This window comes from Zea mays, chromosome 3 (genome assembly GCF_902167145.1).
Source record: "Zea mays cultivar B73 chromosome 3, Zm-B73-REFERENCE-NAM-5.0, whole genome shotgun sequence".
Classification (NCBI taxonomy): domain Eukaryota; kingdom Viridiplantae; phylum Streptophyta; class Magnoliopsida; order Poales; family Poaceae; genus Zea; species Zea mays.
The window spans coordinates 47,257,482-47,272,514 of NC_050098.1; the positions used below are offsets into that span (position 1 = coordinate 47,257,482).

General features: G+C 43.5%; 1 pseudogene; it reads right to left on the reverse strand.

Annotated features, from left to right (window-relative positions):
* Positions 1-7,755: 7,755 nt before the first annotated feature.
* Positions 7,756-8,806, reverse strand: LOC118476793 (G-box-binding factor 2-like; annotated as a pseudogene).
* Between the last annotated feature and the right edge of the window lie 6,227 nt (positions 8,807-15,033).

Here is a 15,033-nt window from a genome sequence, read left to right on the forward strand (position 1 = left end):
CATGGACATAATGATCATTAGACGAAGGTCATGAAGGACATGCCTTCATCATCTTATAGATAAACAAGAATACATAGAGATGAAAAGAGCTAGTATAACTCATTGATTCATTCATATTTGCATTCCATAAAATATGCATGAGTATTAATAGAATATGTATTACATTGATACCTTTAGCTTGCTCGAAGGTGTTGACGTGAGAGTGATTAAAATCCAGCGTGAACAGTACGGTAGTACTGTTCATCTATTTATAGGCACGTGATGCAGTCTGGGTAAAAGTACATTTATGTCCCTGACATTTACCTAAAATCATAACATGAATCATTAAGGACTAGCTAGTCTTTTTCCCTTCGAGCTAGCATCATGTTCAGTCTTCATCACCACTATAAGCCGAAGCTATTACTCTTCAGCTATAGCTTCAGCGTTCATTCTCATCATCTTTGGATCATATCTTCACCTTGTATGCCTTTGTCACGGGAAAACATCCATTCTGAAGCCGAAGCTCCCTGTAACAATCCATATCACGCTGAAAACAAATGGTTAGTCATGTTTTTGAGGACCATCGGAAGTGGAAGGCCCCCAACAGTTACCAAGAACCAAAACCTAAGGAGTAAGTATTTAACTCCCTAAAGCTACAAATATATGTCTCAAATTATAAAAGAAATGAAGTTCAACAATAATAAAGGTTGGGCGAATTGTGATAAAAGAAATAGGAAAACCTGATTTTTCTAAGTTCATTTCTTTATCTCTCTTCAAACGCCGACATGTTCATCTAAAAACAATCTTCAAATCAAATTGCTCCAATTACAAAAGTTGTAGATAATTACTTGAGACACACCCTGTAAAAAGTTGGCGAACTTTTGAAGTCATTAGACATGTTTTGATACGGTTAGACGGTCCGTTTCCACTGATTTGCGCAGCCCTGACAAACCAAAGTTTGAAGGCCATTAGATTAAAATCCAACAGCCTAATCACCCAAGATCCTATAACAAAGTTGTAGCTGGTAGAGAGGGGAGCAATCCGTCTGTAGTGGACGATGTTTTGGAGCTCTCCTTTGGTCTCTTTCACGACTGCAACTCGGGTAGATTTAGCTCACCAGGTGGCGCATGCCCAGATGCGTGGTCGCCATGCCCTGCCGCGCACCGTGCTTTGTCCCCGCGCATGGGCAAGCCCAGGAACCACGCCACTCCATTCCGCCGAGCACTCAATCCCTCTCGCTCGCCCTCGCTCTCTCTTCTTCCTCTACTCCAACGTCACGCCGCCATGGACGTTGGTGGATAAAACTCCACGACCACGCCTCCTCCTTCCTCGTTTGTGCAAGCCTCGACCACTATCCTCTTCCTCAAGCTTCTCCAAGCGACATGCATGCTTTCTTGGAGCACGAGCATGCCGACAACCCCGATGTCGATGTCACCACACCCGATCCGCGCCGATGTGTGTGGCCGGCACACCTCCGTCTGCCACATGTCTAACCAAGGTCGCCATCGAGTTCATCTTCGTCAGCCATGCCTCCTCACCACCTCGCCGTGCTCGCCTCAACGTCGGAATGTCGTCGACCGAGCCGCTCTCCCTCTCCAAGTTCATCATCATAATCAAGATATCATCGTCGTATGATAAATGTTCTCATCATGTTCATTGATTAAAGTAAAGAAATAACATGATATTAATCGTAATAACCAATTCCCAAAGGATAACCAAGGATAGGAAAAATAGAACACTAGTCAATCCTTAGGTTGATCATGGTATGCGGGATTATGAATTATAAAGTAAGTAGGACATAATGGGTCAGAGGACACTGGCCTTCACCAGGTTGCTACTAAGGGAAGTCTCCTGCAACACACTCGAGAACCATGGACTACTCGTTGTCTACGTAAAGCAATCATTCATTCAACACACTTGGGGAATAACAAAGAACAGTACACCAAACATGTGCAACAGAGTAAACACAGGTTCAATAGCAAGGTAAAGATAACCGGGTGCATTCTAGGTTTTGGGGTAGATCACTATGCCAAGTGGTCTATTGTTCTCTAACTAGGTCTACCTTAGTAAATTACTTACTTAAATAAAGTTATTCCAGGGATGGGATCATAAATTAAATGGGGTTGGGTCTACAAAGTTAGTCACTTGAACATTCATTAGAGCTTTCACCTTTACTTTATTTCTAATAAATATTCTATAACCTTACACTAACCTAGAGACCAACCATAAAATTGAGACATAGAAACAGCGGGTGAACATAATTTAAATTGATAGAGAATATCATAATGAATATTTTGCAATTTGAACCATCCAATTTGGAGTTCATATGACAAAGTTATGAATTTTGTAAGTTTTAGAATTCAAAGCCCCTAATTTATACCCATTTTGTGATTAAAATAAAGTCCAGGGGTCTCTCTGCGAGAAACCAAGGGCTTAGGCGAAAGAAAATAGGACGATAGGTTTATTTCTAAGAAACTAGGGGTCTCTTTAACAAAAAGACCAGGCGTCGGGTGTTCTTGGCCCTAAGATCTCAGATTAATGGCAGATAACAGATCCTGCGGGCGAGCAAACGGGCGCGAGCGCGGGCGTGCGCGCATAGTGACAGGCGGGCCAGGGCGGTCAGCGACCTAGGACTAGCGGGCGATATTGATTGGCCGGGCCCAGAGGCAGGTGCGCGGAGTAAGGGGAAATAAGGACGGTTGGATCTTAATTAGGCGGTCAGGATTGGGTTCAATCTATTTAAATCAGGGCCATCCGATCTGAGACGGATGCCTAGGATCAGACGACCAGCTAAGGTCAGCTTCCCTGGCCACCAGCGGCGGCGCCGCTTGTGCCCACGGTGGGGACCCGCCGGAGACGATGGTGCGGGTGCGCTGGGGGCCCCAAGGCGCCATGAAGGGCTCAGGGAGGTCAGGGAGAGTGTGGTGAGCATGAGCATTGACACGACATTAGTACGGAGGCACCAGAGGGTAGCAGTCCACGACGGGGTGGCTCGGCGGCGGCGCAATTTCACTCCGGTGAACAATCGCGCGCAACCAAGAGCGGGGAAGGGAAATACAGGGTGGGGGAGGTTGGTTACCTCGAGGGAAGTCTTTTGGGCCCTTGAACTATGGCAAAGACGTGGCGAGGGGTCGAGATGGAGGCGGTGGCGCTGCGACTGCACGGAGGAGGAACAGTGAGTGCGGGCAGAGAGAATCAGAGGGGGAGGGAGCGAATTGAAGTGTGTCCCAAGTCACGGACGTCAAGGCAAAACTCAATGAGGGAACGAACACGGCGAGGGCCCAACTGCAACGGCGGAACGGGCACGTGACCACGACGGACGGTGGTGGCACTTCACTGGTGTGTGCACAGTGCGAGGTGAGGGTGGGAGCTCTGCGGGTGCGTGAATGAGGGAGGGGGAGAGTGAGTGTGGTGTTGGTCACTTGTTCTTAATTGCTATGCACAATCGAAAAAAGCCAACACAATGTAAAATAATCAACCTTCATCCTCATGTAGCTATCCCTTCGGGATAACTCCTTCAAAGACGAAGGTTAAGACTTGACTGATGACTCAGTTGCTTAAGTAAATAAATATGTAAAGAATGTGAAGAAGTTTAAATATGATAACTCATCTCAGATATATCAATATCACATTTCTCTTCATTCATTTAATGAATTTACAATCATACCTTCGGCTTTACAAAGTGAGTTAAAACGAAGGTGCTCTAGAGAAATGATTGCACACAACAAGTATTCAGGCCCTTTCAAAAAAGGTACTTTATGCATGTACTTGTTCATCTATTTAAAGGGAATCGTACAACTTTGTACGAAAAATTACATTTATACCCACAAGGAGTACACATAGGATTTACAAATAATACAAGGGCAACAATGTATTTTGTCTTCAGCATTTAGAATGGCACCTTCTTTGTTCATCGTCTTCTTGTGCTGTTATGACGAAGCTAGCCTCGTTGCCCCTCCATCATTCAAACCGAAGGCGTTCTGGTGCCGAAGCTCCTGCAATACTTGACAACATGTTGATATACCAATGGTTAAGCATGTTTTTTGAGGACCTTCGATAGACGAAGACCCCAACATGGGGGTGCGGGGAGCTAGAAATGGTCGGGGGTGGGGCGATCGCGGCCTCGGCGTGCGACATGGGCGCGAAGTGCATGGCGTGCGCGCATGTCGTGCTCGCTGACAGGCAGGGCCCGTAGATCAGCGGGAGGGGGCGTGCGAGCGAGTGGGGCGGTGCTAACAGGTAGGGCCGGGCTGGCAGGAGGGAGATGGGGCCAACGGGCGTGGGTGAGGGAATCAACCACCGACAGGTCAGTCCCACCGGTCATAGAGAGAGAGAGAGAGAGAGAGGAGGAGAGAGAGGGAAGGCATGCGCACAACTGGAGTGGTCCGAAAGGCTAGGGGAGGGGCTTCTTTTGCTTTTTCTTTTATCCAGAATTTCCATTTCCTTTTGTTTTCTCCTTTTGAATTCAAATCCAACCAAATCGCAAATTCAAATTTGAGAGATTCTAGCATATGCATCAAACAAAAAGCAAAGTCTAAGCTCAACATGATGCAACATTTCATGTCTCCACCTAGGGTTTAATCCACTAAAGTATTAATATATCTCCAAATAAATAATCACACCTCTACTAAAAGGAAGAGAAATGGAAACTATAGAGAGAAGAAAAGAGGTAACACCTGAATTTGGCAGATATTAGAGAAGAAACTTTATACCCCAAATTTAAGGTGTTACAGTGAAATGCTAGATGGCAATGCACCATGCAAAGGTGCCAACATAAGAATGTCATGAGTGTGTCATAGAGACACGTGACGCCATCAGAGTTTTTTTGAACCCCGATTGGGCCGCACCTGAATGTGTGTGTGCTTATAGGGTGTAGACATTGTTTGGTGATAGTGAAACATAAAGAAATTAGATACAGAAAAATCATATATATCTATACCAGGATATTACTGACTCATCTATGTTGTTTACTTAGTATTGGTTTATATTACTGGTGCTGATAACTTCCAAAATAGTTATACTGGCTATACTCATGTAATAAATTTAGACAAAAAAATATTTGTAAACGTGTACTAACTGAATGTTCGAAGGTTGTTATTGAATAGCTCGACGTTATTACTGACGATACACGTGATATGAGATTAAAAAAATATCTATAATATCTATTACTGACTATTCACGTTATTACTGAATTTATAGATATTACTAGATGTGGTATAACTTGACAATGCGTAATATATTAGTCGTATTCAAAAAACCATTTTATATTAACTATATGATAAGGTGACTACAAAAACTGTTTTCACAGAAAGAAAAAATATAGTTAGCGGATAAACAGAAATCATCGTACTATCACACCTCATCGATTATTTCTCAAAAAAACCAAAAAAACTAGGTGTTGTATAGAATGCTTTGCTTGAAAAAAATTGTGTGCATAATCCAGTACTAACTTTGCCCCTGGTATAATGTTGTTGTAGAAGCTCCATGAAAAATCAAAAACAATTTTGGTGGCGAGGGAGGAAAACCCTACCCGTAGCGATATGCAAAAGCCACTCCACGCGCAGCTGCTGTTCTTCTGGATACAGAAACGCTACAGAACGGAATTTATTCGGTGTAGTGCAAACGCGAAACCCTAGCAGCAATCCCCTCTCCCTCGCGGCGGCGACATAAGGTGACAGTTGCAAGCGATACGCACGGATTTCGAATATTTGGGCAGCGGCGGAAAACCTGGCGCTGGGAAAAAATGAGTCCGCCTTTTGTTGGGTCGTAGGGCCACGGTGCGATCGGACCAGGTGGGGAAGCGCGCGGCACGATGCGGTCCATCCACGTGCGTGTGCGCTCGGCGCGATGCGGTCCGACCACGTCGTCGTGTTGCGCACGATCAGGTGCGGGTGATGCTTCACCTAAGGTGATATTATATATATATATATATTATTATTACTGAGTTCAAACCAAACTAAACGTTGTTTTTTGGGTCCGAGGGCTTACCATTCGGACCCGTTTATTGAAACGTCTCATATTGGAAAGAGTTTCTGACAAAATATTTTAGTGATGCATTTTGTTTCGTAGTCATAGATAGGGTGGTAATGGATCATGATCTAAATTTTTATTCAAAAAATGTTAGAAACCTAAATAAATTTTAGTTTAAAAATAAATAGAAATAGAGTCTGATCCTAATCTGATTTGATTCTTAAATATTATAGCGTAAAATTTAGAGACCATCGTCAACCCTAATCATGGGTCACATATAACCAATGATGCAATCCGTTTACCCATGATAATCATTGATTAGTTATGTTTTAGGTGTCTTCTTTGTGCTGCTTTTGGCATATAGGGTCTGTTTGGGCTGTGGACCAAAGAAATCTAACCAAAATTAGGCAGCTAGGGTGTGTTTGAATGTAGGCCCAAGGTTGTCATGCCAAATATTGGCCTTGCCAAGTCAATTTGTCTTATGTTTGGTTGAGGGCCAAATTTTGGTATTGTCCAGGAAATTTTGATCACACCAATATAAAAATTTTGTCAATCCTTAGCCAAAATCTGGGCCAATAAATTGGGTGCCAAAGTTTGGCTTGGCCATATTGCATTTTGGCCACAAACCAAACATAGCCTAGTTTTGGTATAGTCTATGCTTTAGTCAGCAGCCTAATTTTGGTTAGGTTTCTTTGGTACATAACCAAACAGGCCCCTGACTAAAACTAGGTTATACTAAAATTAGGCTATGTTTGGTTTGTGGCCAAAATGCAGTATAGCCAAACCAAAGTTTGGCACCAATTTATTGGCTCAGATTTAGCCAAGGATTGGCAAAAATTTACATTGGTGTGGCCAAAATTTTCTACACATAACCAAAATTTGGCCTCCAACCAAACATAGGCCAAATTGACTTGGTAGGGCCAATTTTTGGCCCGACAACCTTGGCATACATCCAAACACACCCATAGTGCGTGCTTTGTCATTAGGTGCATGGTTAATATATTTTGTTCACGTAGTACTTAGGCCATCTCTAGCAGCTTATCCATCCTCATATCTATTTCAAACTTTGCGAACAATACATTGCAGAACAATATAAAACAATCCTTTTTTTTGGTAAACTTTGGACAGACTGCTGCAGACCGCCTTATGTCGATCTCAGCGGCAAATTTTATGTAGGACGAAGATACCCTACCACGCAATACTAAGATGGCGTATTTGGCCAGCAACAATAAAATTGTGTGCGTCACTATATACTAGGTATGTGCCCGTGCGTTGCGACGGCGTATAAATTATTACAGTTAACTGTTAGTGCATAATGATCACATGAAAATGAACAACATATATATCATCAACCTCAAAATCTCACAAATTCACAATAATAACATGAAATGTGTGCGCAACTCAAATAGGGGACAATTGTTTCCTAATATGCCGCCAATATTTACAACTAACAATGGCCGCATCTGAGCACTTGCACGCGAGCTCATACTTGCAACTCGCAAGTCTTGCAGAAACCCTATTGTGGTGACCATGAAATAATTTTTTTACAAAAGAAAGCACACCAACTTTAGTTGGTTGTTGTGCTAATCGACTTAGTTGGCTATTGTGCTACCTGAAGCTAGGAGTATTGCAATTTAGACTGATTATCCAACCAAAATGATTAAATGAAGGACCTACTAATTTTTGTCTTAATATTTGACGTCTGTAACGCTGACATTTATAGCGAGCACTCGAGCAGCATGAGCCCTGCGGAATCCCCAGTCCACATGCATGTGCTGTGGCGTATTTGCCGGACCGGCTTCATTATCAGCTTACGGTGGCGACGTCTGTCGCCGGACTGAAGTCCAGGAGCTACCGGAGCCTGGGACCAACGTGCTCCGTGTGCCTGCTGACGCTCGGCGCGTTGGCACTGTCGATCATGGAAAGGAAGTTCTCTGCGGAGGCACGGGGAGAGGACGGGGATGCGGCTGCTTTGCTTGGAGACGGTTCTGCAGTGTCCTTCAGCTTCACCTGATAAGTGACAGTGCACCTCGCGTCAGAGGAAAGGCTGATTGACATGAAATCGCCTGAATGTAGTATACAGAGGCATTGGAAAAAAAGTTCATTACATTAGAGCTGAATTCTCTAGTCTGAGCTTCTCTGAGCTCTCTGTTAGCCGGCCGATTTCAGATCTAAGGGACGTGTTTCTCTGCTGCAAGAGACTCCACTTGTGTAGCCAACTCCTCTGTCTCAGCCTACACCAAGGGAGGGGCATAAGTATAAGATTGAAAGATATGTTGTTAGGACAAATAATCCAAGCCAGACTCCACTCCCATGTTTCAGGATGCTGCTTCATTGTACAACTGTATCACACAGCACACCTGTTTTCTCAGCCTTGATCGTCTAGCAGACTCCCTATTTGACTGCTTCCTCTTTTCCGCGCTTCATTCCCTCTCATCCTGCAATCGATGAACCACAAAACAGTTATTGCCTAAACATGACAGGTTCTAGGTAGAAATACTAAGGTTATAAGGAAAAAAAACTTTCTCAAAATTCAAAAATAATCTATTGAAATTCAGTCTTTCAATATATCTACTTTTTTAACTGCCAGTTTGCAACCACTCCTATGCAATAACAGATGGGACATACATACCTTAACTGATTAAGTCAGATAGGTACTGCATTATGAACTGGAACCATCACACCAGGTGGTGGAGATAATGTTGTGCCTATCGCCCTCGAGTTCGCGACATTTGTAGCACTGGGCTTAATTACTGGAGCTGAAAAGCAGTGTTGTGGCAGAAATGGTAGCATTCCCCAGCGTATGGTTAGGAGCTAAAACACAAGTACTCAAGTATTGAGTATACTTATCACTCATTAGATGCACCTCTTTCTTCCCGCTGTCTTAGTTTCACAATCAATCATTTTAACAAACGAGCATGCGATGCGAAATAATGATCACCTCTTCTAACTGCAGTACCATACAGAAACACCAGCATATGGACGGTTCAGTCCTTTAGTTCCTTGACAACATGGACCTCTTGTACCCAGTAGGTCTCAAGAGTAGAATTTGCAATTCAAGCATATGTGATATTTATGAGAAGCAGATAAATATGATGTAAATGACACAAACCCATACTCCAGATTGAACCTAAGACTGCATAATCTGGTTAATCAATGTAGTTACCAATTTACCATGCCTACACTTGTCATGTAGGAATAGTATGCAACATACTGTTATGCCTATAAGGTGGACAATCATTTGCATAGTCACACATATATGAACATGGTGTCACCAGAACCCAAAAACTATTCCCACATGAGTTGAGGAAATGCTAGAATGCAGAGCATTTGTTTTTTCTTTTCTTTTTAATCAATGCATGCAAGCATATAGAGAAATCAAATCAATATTTGGCCATCTACTACAACTATAGTTACTGAATATCTGTATTAGGACCCAAGTTTAGCATCTAACAGTAGAGTACAATTAACCACTGCTGGTCTGACTGACTGAATGATCTCCATTTCAGTAACGGACATATTTCTTAATTGAAGGAAGGTTCTAAATTTTCAAGGACTGTTTTTTGTCGATGGCTGCTATGGAGATGATTAATGGGGCTGCGAAAGGATGTTTCTTGGTGCATAATCAGCATGCACCGACTTTTCGTAAAAAAAATAAAAAGGTTATAGATAATGAGAACAACCTCTAAAAAAATTATACTACAATGAACAAAAATGAGAACAAAGATAAAAATCTCACCATCTAAATTTTTCTACAATGCATTTCTAACCAAACAAAGCTCAAATAGACATTGATTCCTAAAAGGAAAATCAGAATTCTTCTAGTTCCAGACTATGGGGTAGGACTCTACCTAGCAAGAAGAGACAGTGCAAGTGCAAAAGTACCAGTATCCTGTACAATGCTGCTTAGTTTAGCCTATTACATAGAGGCATGCAAGTGCAAGATCAACAATGTCTGTATTAGTATGTTTCTCAATAGCTCAAATGCTCAATATGACATAAGTCAAGAAGTATTCAAGGCAAGGCAAACCTTCTTCTCTGAGAGTATATTTGGTTGCTTGCAAAAGTCTAGTGTATTTGGAAGGTCCATATACATCCCTTTGAAGAACATGCAAATATAGGATAGAAAGCTTGGTTAGAAACAATATTTATCCACGCTGAATAATCAGTTATCTTCTAACTCAGTTCAACTTACCATTTCTGCTTGTAGCCTAGGATAGCCAATTCATTGAAAATACATCGAGGGACCACTGTTGCACAAGCTCGCATGGCACTCTACACCGTCAACCTCGCGACAGTCTCCTCCCCGTTGCACGCCCTCATCGCGCAGCCTACCCCAGTGCCCAGGCCTGCCTTCCTCCCCTTCTCGTCAATTAAATAACTCAATTTTATCTTAGATCCAAACTTTGCGACTGTGAAGCAAAACTGCTGCTCAAACAAATCGTGCTAGTAGATGGAAAGCCAGAATTTGAATCTTATCGTCATGGGTGAGTGAAGCAGTCCCACCTCGACATCGAGCCAGAGCATCGCGGTGGCCACATGGAGTGTGGCAATGAGGCCAAAGGAGCCCATTGGGTGCCTACAGGCTACAACAAAAATTACCAGATTACAAAAAAAATACCAAAGGACATAGATCTAGACGGCAGCGGCGACGCGAAGCATGCGCGCCGGATCTATGGGACTGTCGCTCACTTGGGGATAACATTCAACCCAACCTGGTATAACTAAGTATATGGGACATGTCTAGAACAAACCAAAACGCATCCATACAGTGATTAGAGAACAACCATAGTGAATTCCAACAATTGCCAGTGAAGTGAGAGCAGACCAACAAAGGTATCGGGTGATAAATCTAATTGATGGGGGAGTTTCTAGCTCAGAAATAAATACCTTGCTCTAGTCCCGCAGGAAATAACACAAATGTTAGATGGCTATAAAGTTCAAAGTCCTTAGGTTGGATGTGAAATAGCATAGAGTACTGATCATCAAAATTACTCTACAATATATCAGCTTATAAATATTTTTGCTACATAAAAAGACATAGAAGTCATTGTTTCTAGGAATGAAGCAGTATAAAAAGATTATTACCAGAACAAATATGTTTTGGTGATGTAGATGTAGGCTCTGGCCTCTTTATAATCTATCAAAAGTAGATGTAGGCTCTGGTTTCTTCCAATCTACCCATAATGAATGAGAAATATATTACTCGAGCAGTAACAAAAATGAATTGTCAGAAAACCAAACTACCAATAGGGATAAAACAAATTCTAGATCCACATATTTGCACTGCCAGAAAACAGTGGCTCCAACATCTCAAAGGCACAAGTTTTTCGGTTATTCAATTATGCACAACCACAAGATCGTGTTCAGAACAATCTAAATCAATAGATAAACTAACCCTCTAAATTACATACCCATGTTAATAGTAGGAAAAGCAAATTAGGTGAAATTTATTAGGTAGATGGGTGGGGGCCTTACCACGTGCGGCGGACGGAGGTCGCCCAGGCCTGCCAATGGGCACGACGACGGGGTGACAAGGACCGGCGGCGAGGGTTAGGGTTTGAGAGCAGTCCAGTGCGGAAGGACGAACGGGCGTGGGGGGAGCTAGGTATGAACCGAATAGGGTGGGGCCATGAGACGGCGGACGGCGGAGGATCTCCTCTGCAAAGATGCACGGTGGGATGGGCAGGACCTTACCTCACGCGGCGGACGGATGTTGCCGACGCTGCTCCTTTCTCACTGCAGCGGACCGACGTCGCGCGCGACGGGTGACGAGGAACGGCGGTGAGGGCGTGAGGCGGGGGCACCTGAGGACTGGTGGGGGCGTATGGGTGCTGGTCAGTGCCTGATCCAGACTTCTCACTGCATCGTCACGATCTTCCTCCCCATGCCTCGAAAGCATCGCGGCGCGCGCGCGGCGAGGGAGGAGCTCGACGGCGCCTTGGTTCAGGCGAGACAGGGGCGAGTGCTATGTGCCTGTGGGGGAGGGGAACCCGTGGCGGGGCATCAGGAGGCGGGTGTAGTGGGCGGGGGCATGGAGGTAGGAGAGCGCGACAGGGGCACGGACGCCGAACCGGGGATGGGGCACAATATTGCGCGGGGGAGAGCGAGATTGCCGCAGGGGACAGCGGGATTGCCGCGGGGGGAGGGAGATTGTCGCGGGGACGCCGAGATTGCCGCTGGGGCGAGCGCCGAGATTGCCGGGGGAGGGCGAGGCGGACGGGATGCGGGGTGCCCCACGGCAGAACCGTGCACCACTGGCGGGCTGTGAACGTCTACAATACTTACTTATGTAGTAGTAGAGATATGCCTGCTAAATGTCATTAATTATTAGTCCGGCCGGCCATGCATCACTATGCTGGTTCTATTAATTTGTGCATTGATATTATACCTTCTCTTAAATCATCGTTTGGAAAAATAATTAATTCTTCAATATATCTCATTCACAAGCTTTCGCAGCAACCATCCACAATCATTGATAAGCATGGAGTATATAATGACATATAAGTCCATTATAGGTCTGTTTGGTTAGTTTCTCTAGGCAACCTGGCTGTGTGAGCCAGGACTGCTGAAGCCTGGCTCCACAGATGCGACCAATCTGCTCGTATCTGGTGAGCCTGGTTCAGGATGCTTTGAGGATCGTGCAAGCCTGGATCCAACTATACATGCAGCCAACCAAACACAGAGCTTGCACGCGTATAGCCTGGCTCACAGCAACCAAACAACAGCTACCTGCATTCCACGATACAAGCACGCGCAGATACAGGCAACCAAACGCACCCATATATGTCCTTACTCGCTCTAGCTAGTTGGATCACTCTTGGCAGCCATAGTAGTCATTATCGTCTTAAATAGCTGACAAGCGGTATATGTTATATAAAAATAGGGTAATAAGCAATATAATTATCATTTGATTTCAATGCATCTACAACTTCATTAATACCCCATCTTTTTACGGTCTTTAAAGTGTTAAATATAAAAAATACAAGGGTCGTGCTCTTCACCAAGAGCTCGTCTTTACACAACTCTCTCTATATATAATATATCTTGACGTTATTTATGATGTGATAGATTTTAAAGATAATCTATTGTATGATGCAGTTTCTTAGGTGTATTTTGTGCATTAAAGAGGCTCAAGGTTATACATGCACTAAGCAACCATTCACGATCATCTGATAAGCATGGATATATAATGACATATATGTCCCTTATTGTTAGTGTCGTGGTCTTTAGTTGCTCGTTCATACTCTAGCTAGTTGTTAATTAGTCTAGCTAGTTGCATTGGGTCACTCTTGGATCACTCTAGCTCGCAGCCATATAGTCGTCATTATCTCAAATGGCTGACAAAGCGGTAAGCTTATTATATGTTATATAAAAATAGGGTAATAAGCATATAATTATCATTTGATTCAAATGCAATGACTCACACAAACACCACGTGATTCTATTTCTATTTCGTCAACAAAAGGTACAAGCACAAATGAATCATTATTAGAGGCATGCTCCTAGTAGTAGGCCCTCTCACTAGTTTTAATTATTTATAACAACACAAGATTATTGTGAATAACATCGTTTTAAAGAGACATTTGAGTTATGTCACGATAATGGTTATTGTTGGGGGTTCTCTACGGCCGAAGCTCCTCTAAATAGTAATACATCAATGGTTTTTAGTCTGTTTTAGGTCTTTTGAAGCAGTAGCGAAGCTGACATTTGTTAGAAAATTAGGCATTATTAGTTTTAATTTAATCCAGAAAATCAGTGTGATGTATGTGCATGTGTGTATGACTACTCGCATAAGCAGTAAACAACAGTAAAACATGTATAAATACGAAGAACATATTGTAACACTGCGGAAGGACCGAAGCTCAAGGCATCAGTGGATCCATTCACACAAGACATCTCGTGTGTATGTTCGATGTAGTCGTACACAGTCGATGCAGGCAGGTGTACGCAGTGCAGTCCTTGAATGGCGCCGACGACGAAGAACCGGATTAGCTTGGTCGAGCAGGCGGAGCGAGCAGTCGCGAGTACGCTCCCCAAAAACCTGATAACACGTGCAAGTGTCGCTCTATGGACAACGATTTCGAAGGCCTACTCTCCCACTCTCTTTGTGCTCGCAGAAGGTGAGACAGGAATGGGCTGAGGTGCAATACGTCCGAGAGACTGTTCGCATAACCAGAAGAGCGTCCACCTCCTCCGTATTTATACACGCGCAGAGGGAGGGGAATGGACAGTAAACGATCGTAATAAAAGCCAGAAACTGACAAGCCATTACAACCCGTCTGTTACTAGCCATGAGATAGGAAAACGGACACTAACGGACGGTCATCACTCCAGGGCAAAATACGCAACTGTTAGGAAGGATATTCAGATCAATGTCCAATCTACCATGAGCCACAAGCCATGGGCACGGGCCTCGGCCCGGCCCGGCCGGTGCGAGCGAGCATGTGGCAGTCATTCATCCTTTTCTCAACTTCTCAATAGATGCACCAATGGTCCACCTATTTAAGTTGATTGATTTGTCCTTGAACTTCCAGTATGATACTAAATTATTAGTACATCATAGCATTAAAGTAGGCCTTTAGCATTGACTATTATTGAATATTAATTTGGGTCAAGCCCACATTAATCCAACAATCTCTGCCAAATGCTAAGTCACACTAAAATGCTCTCATCATATCAAATATTTGATATACTGTTGTTTTGATGGAGACTGTTAAGTTGAACATTCACCTAGAACCTAGACTACACTTAACTACAACTGCACAATGGACTAGGCCTTGAATTGGCAGTTTTGTATGGAATAAGTTTCATCTAAACTCTTTACCAGTACTAGATTGCCGAACGCATCCCCTGTGGTTGGAGCATGTAAGTCAAACTTCATAGCATTTCATGGTATCTAGAGACCACCCAGACACTACAGGAAACGCCTAAATTTTCGTGGGCCAAAAACCCACGAAAATAAGCCTAAACCGACGAAAATAGAGTATTTTCGTCGGCCTGCCGACGAAAATAGCCGCCGAAAATAAGTTCGACGAAAATAGGCACCTATTTTCGTCGGTACCAGGACGAAAATAACCTATT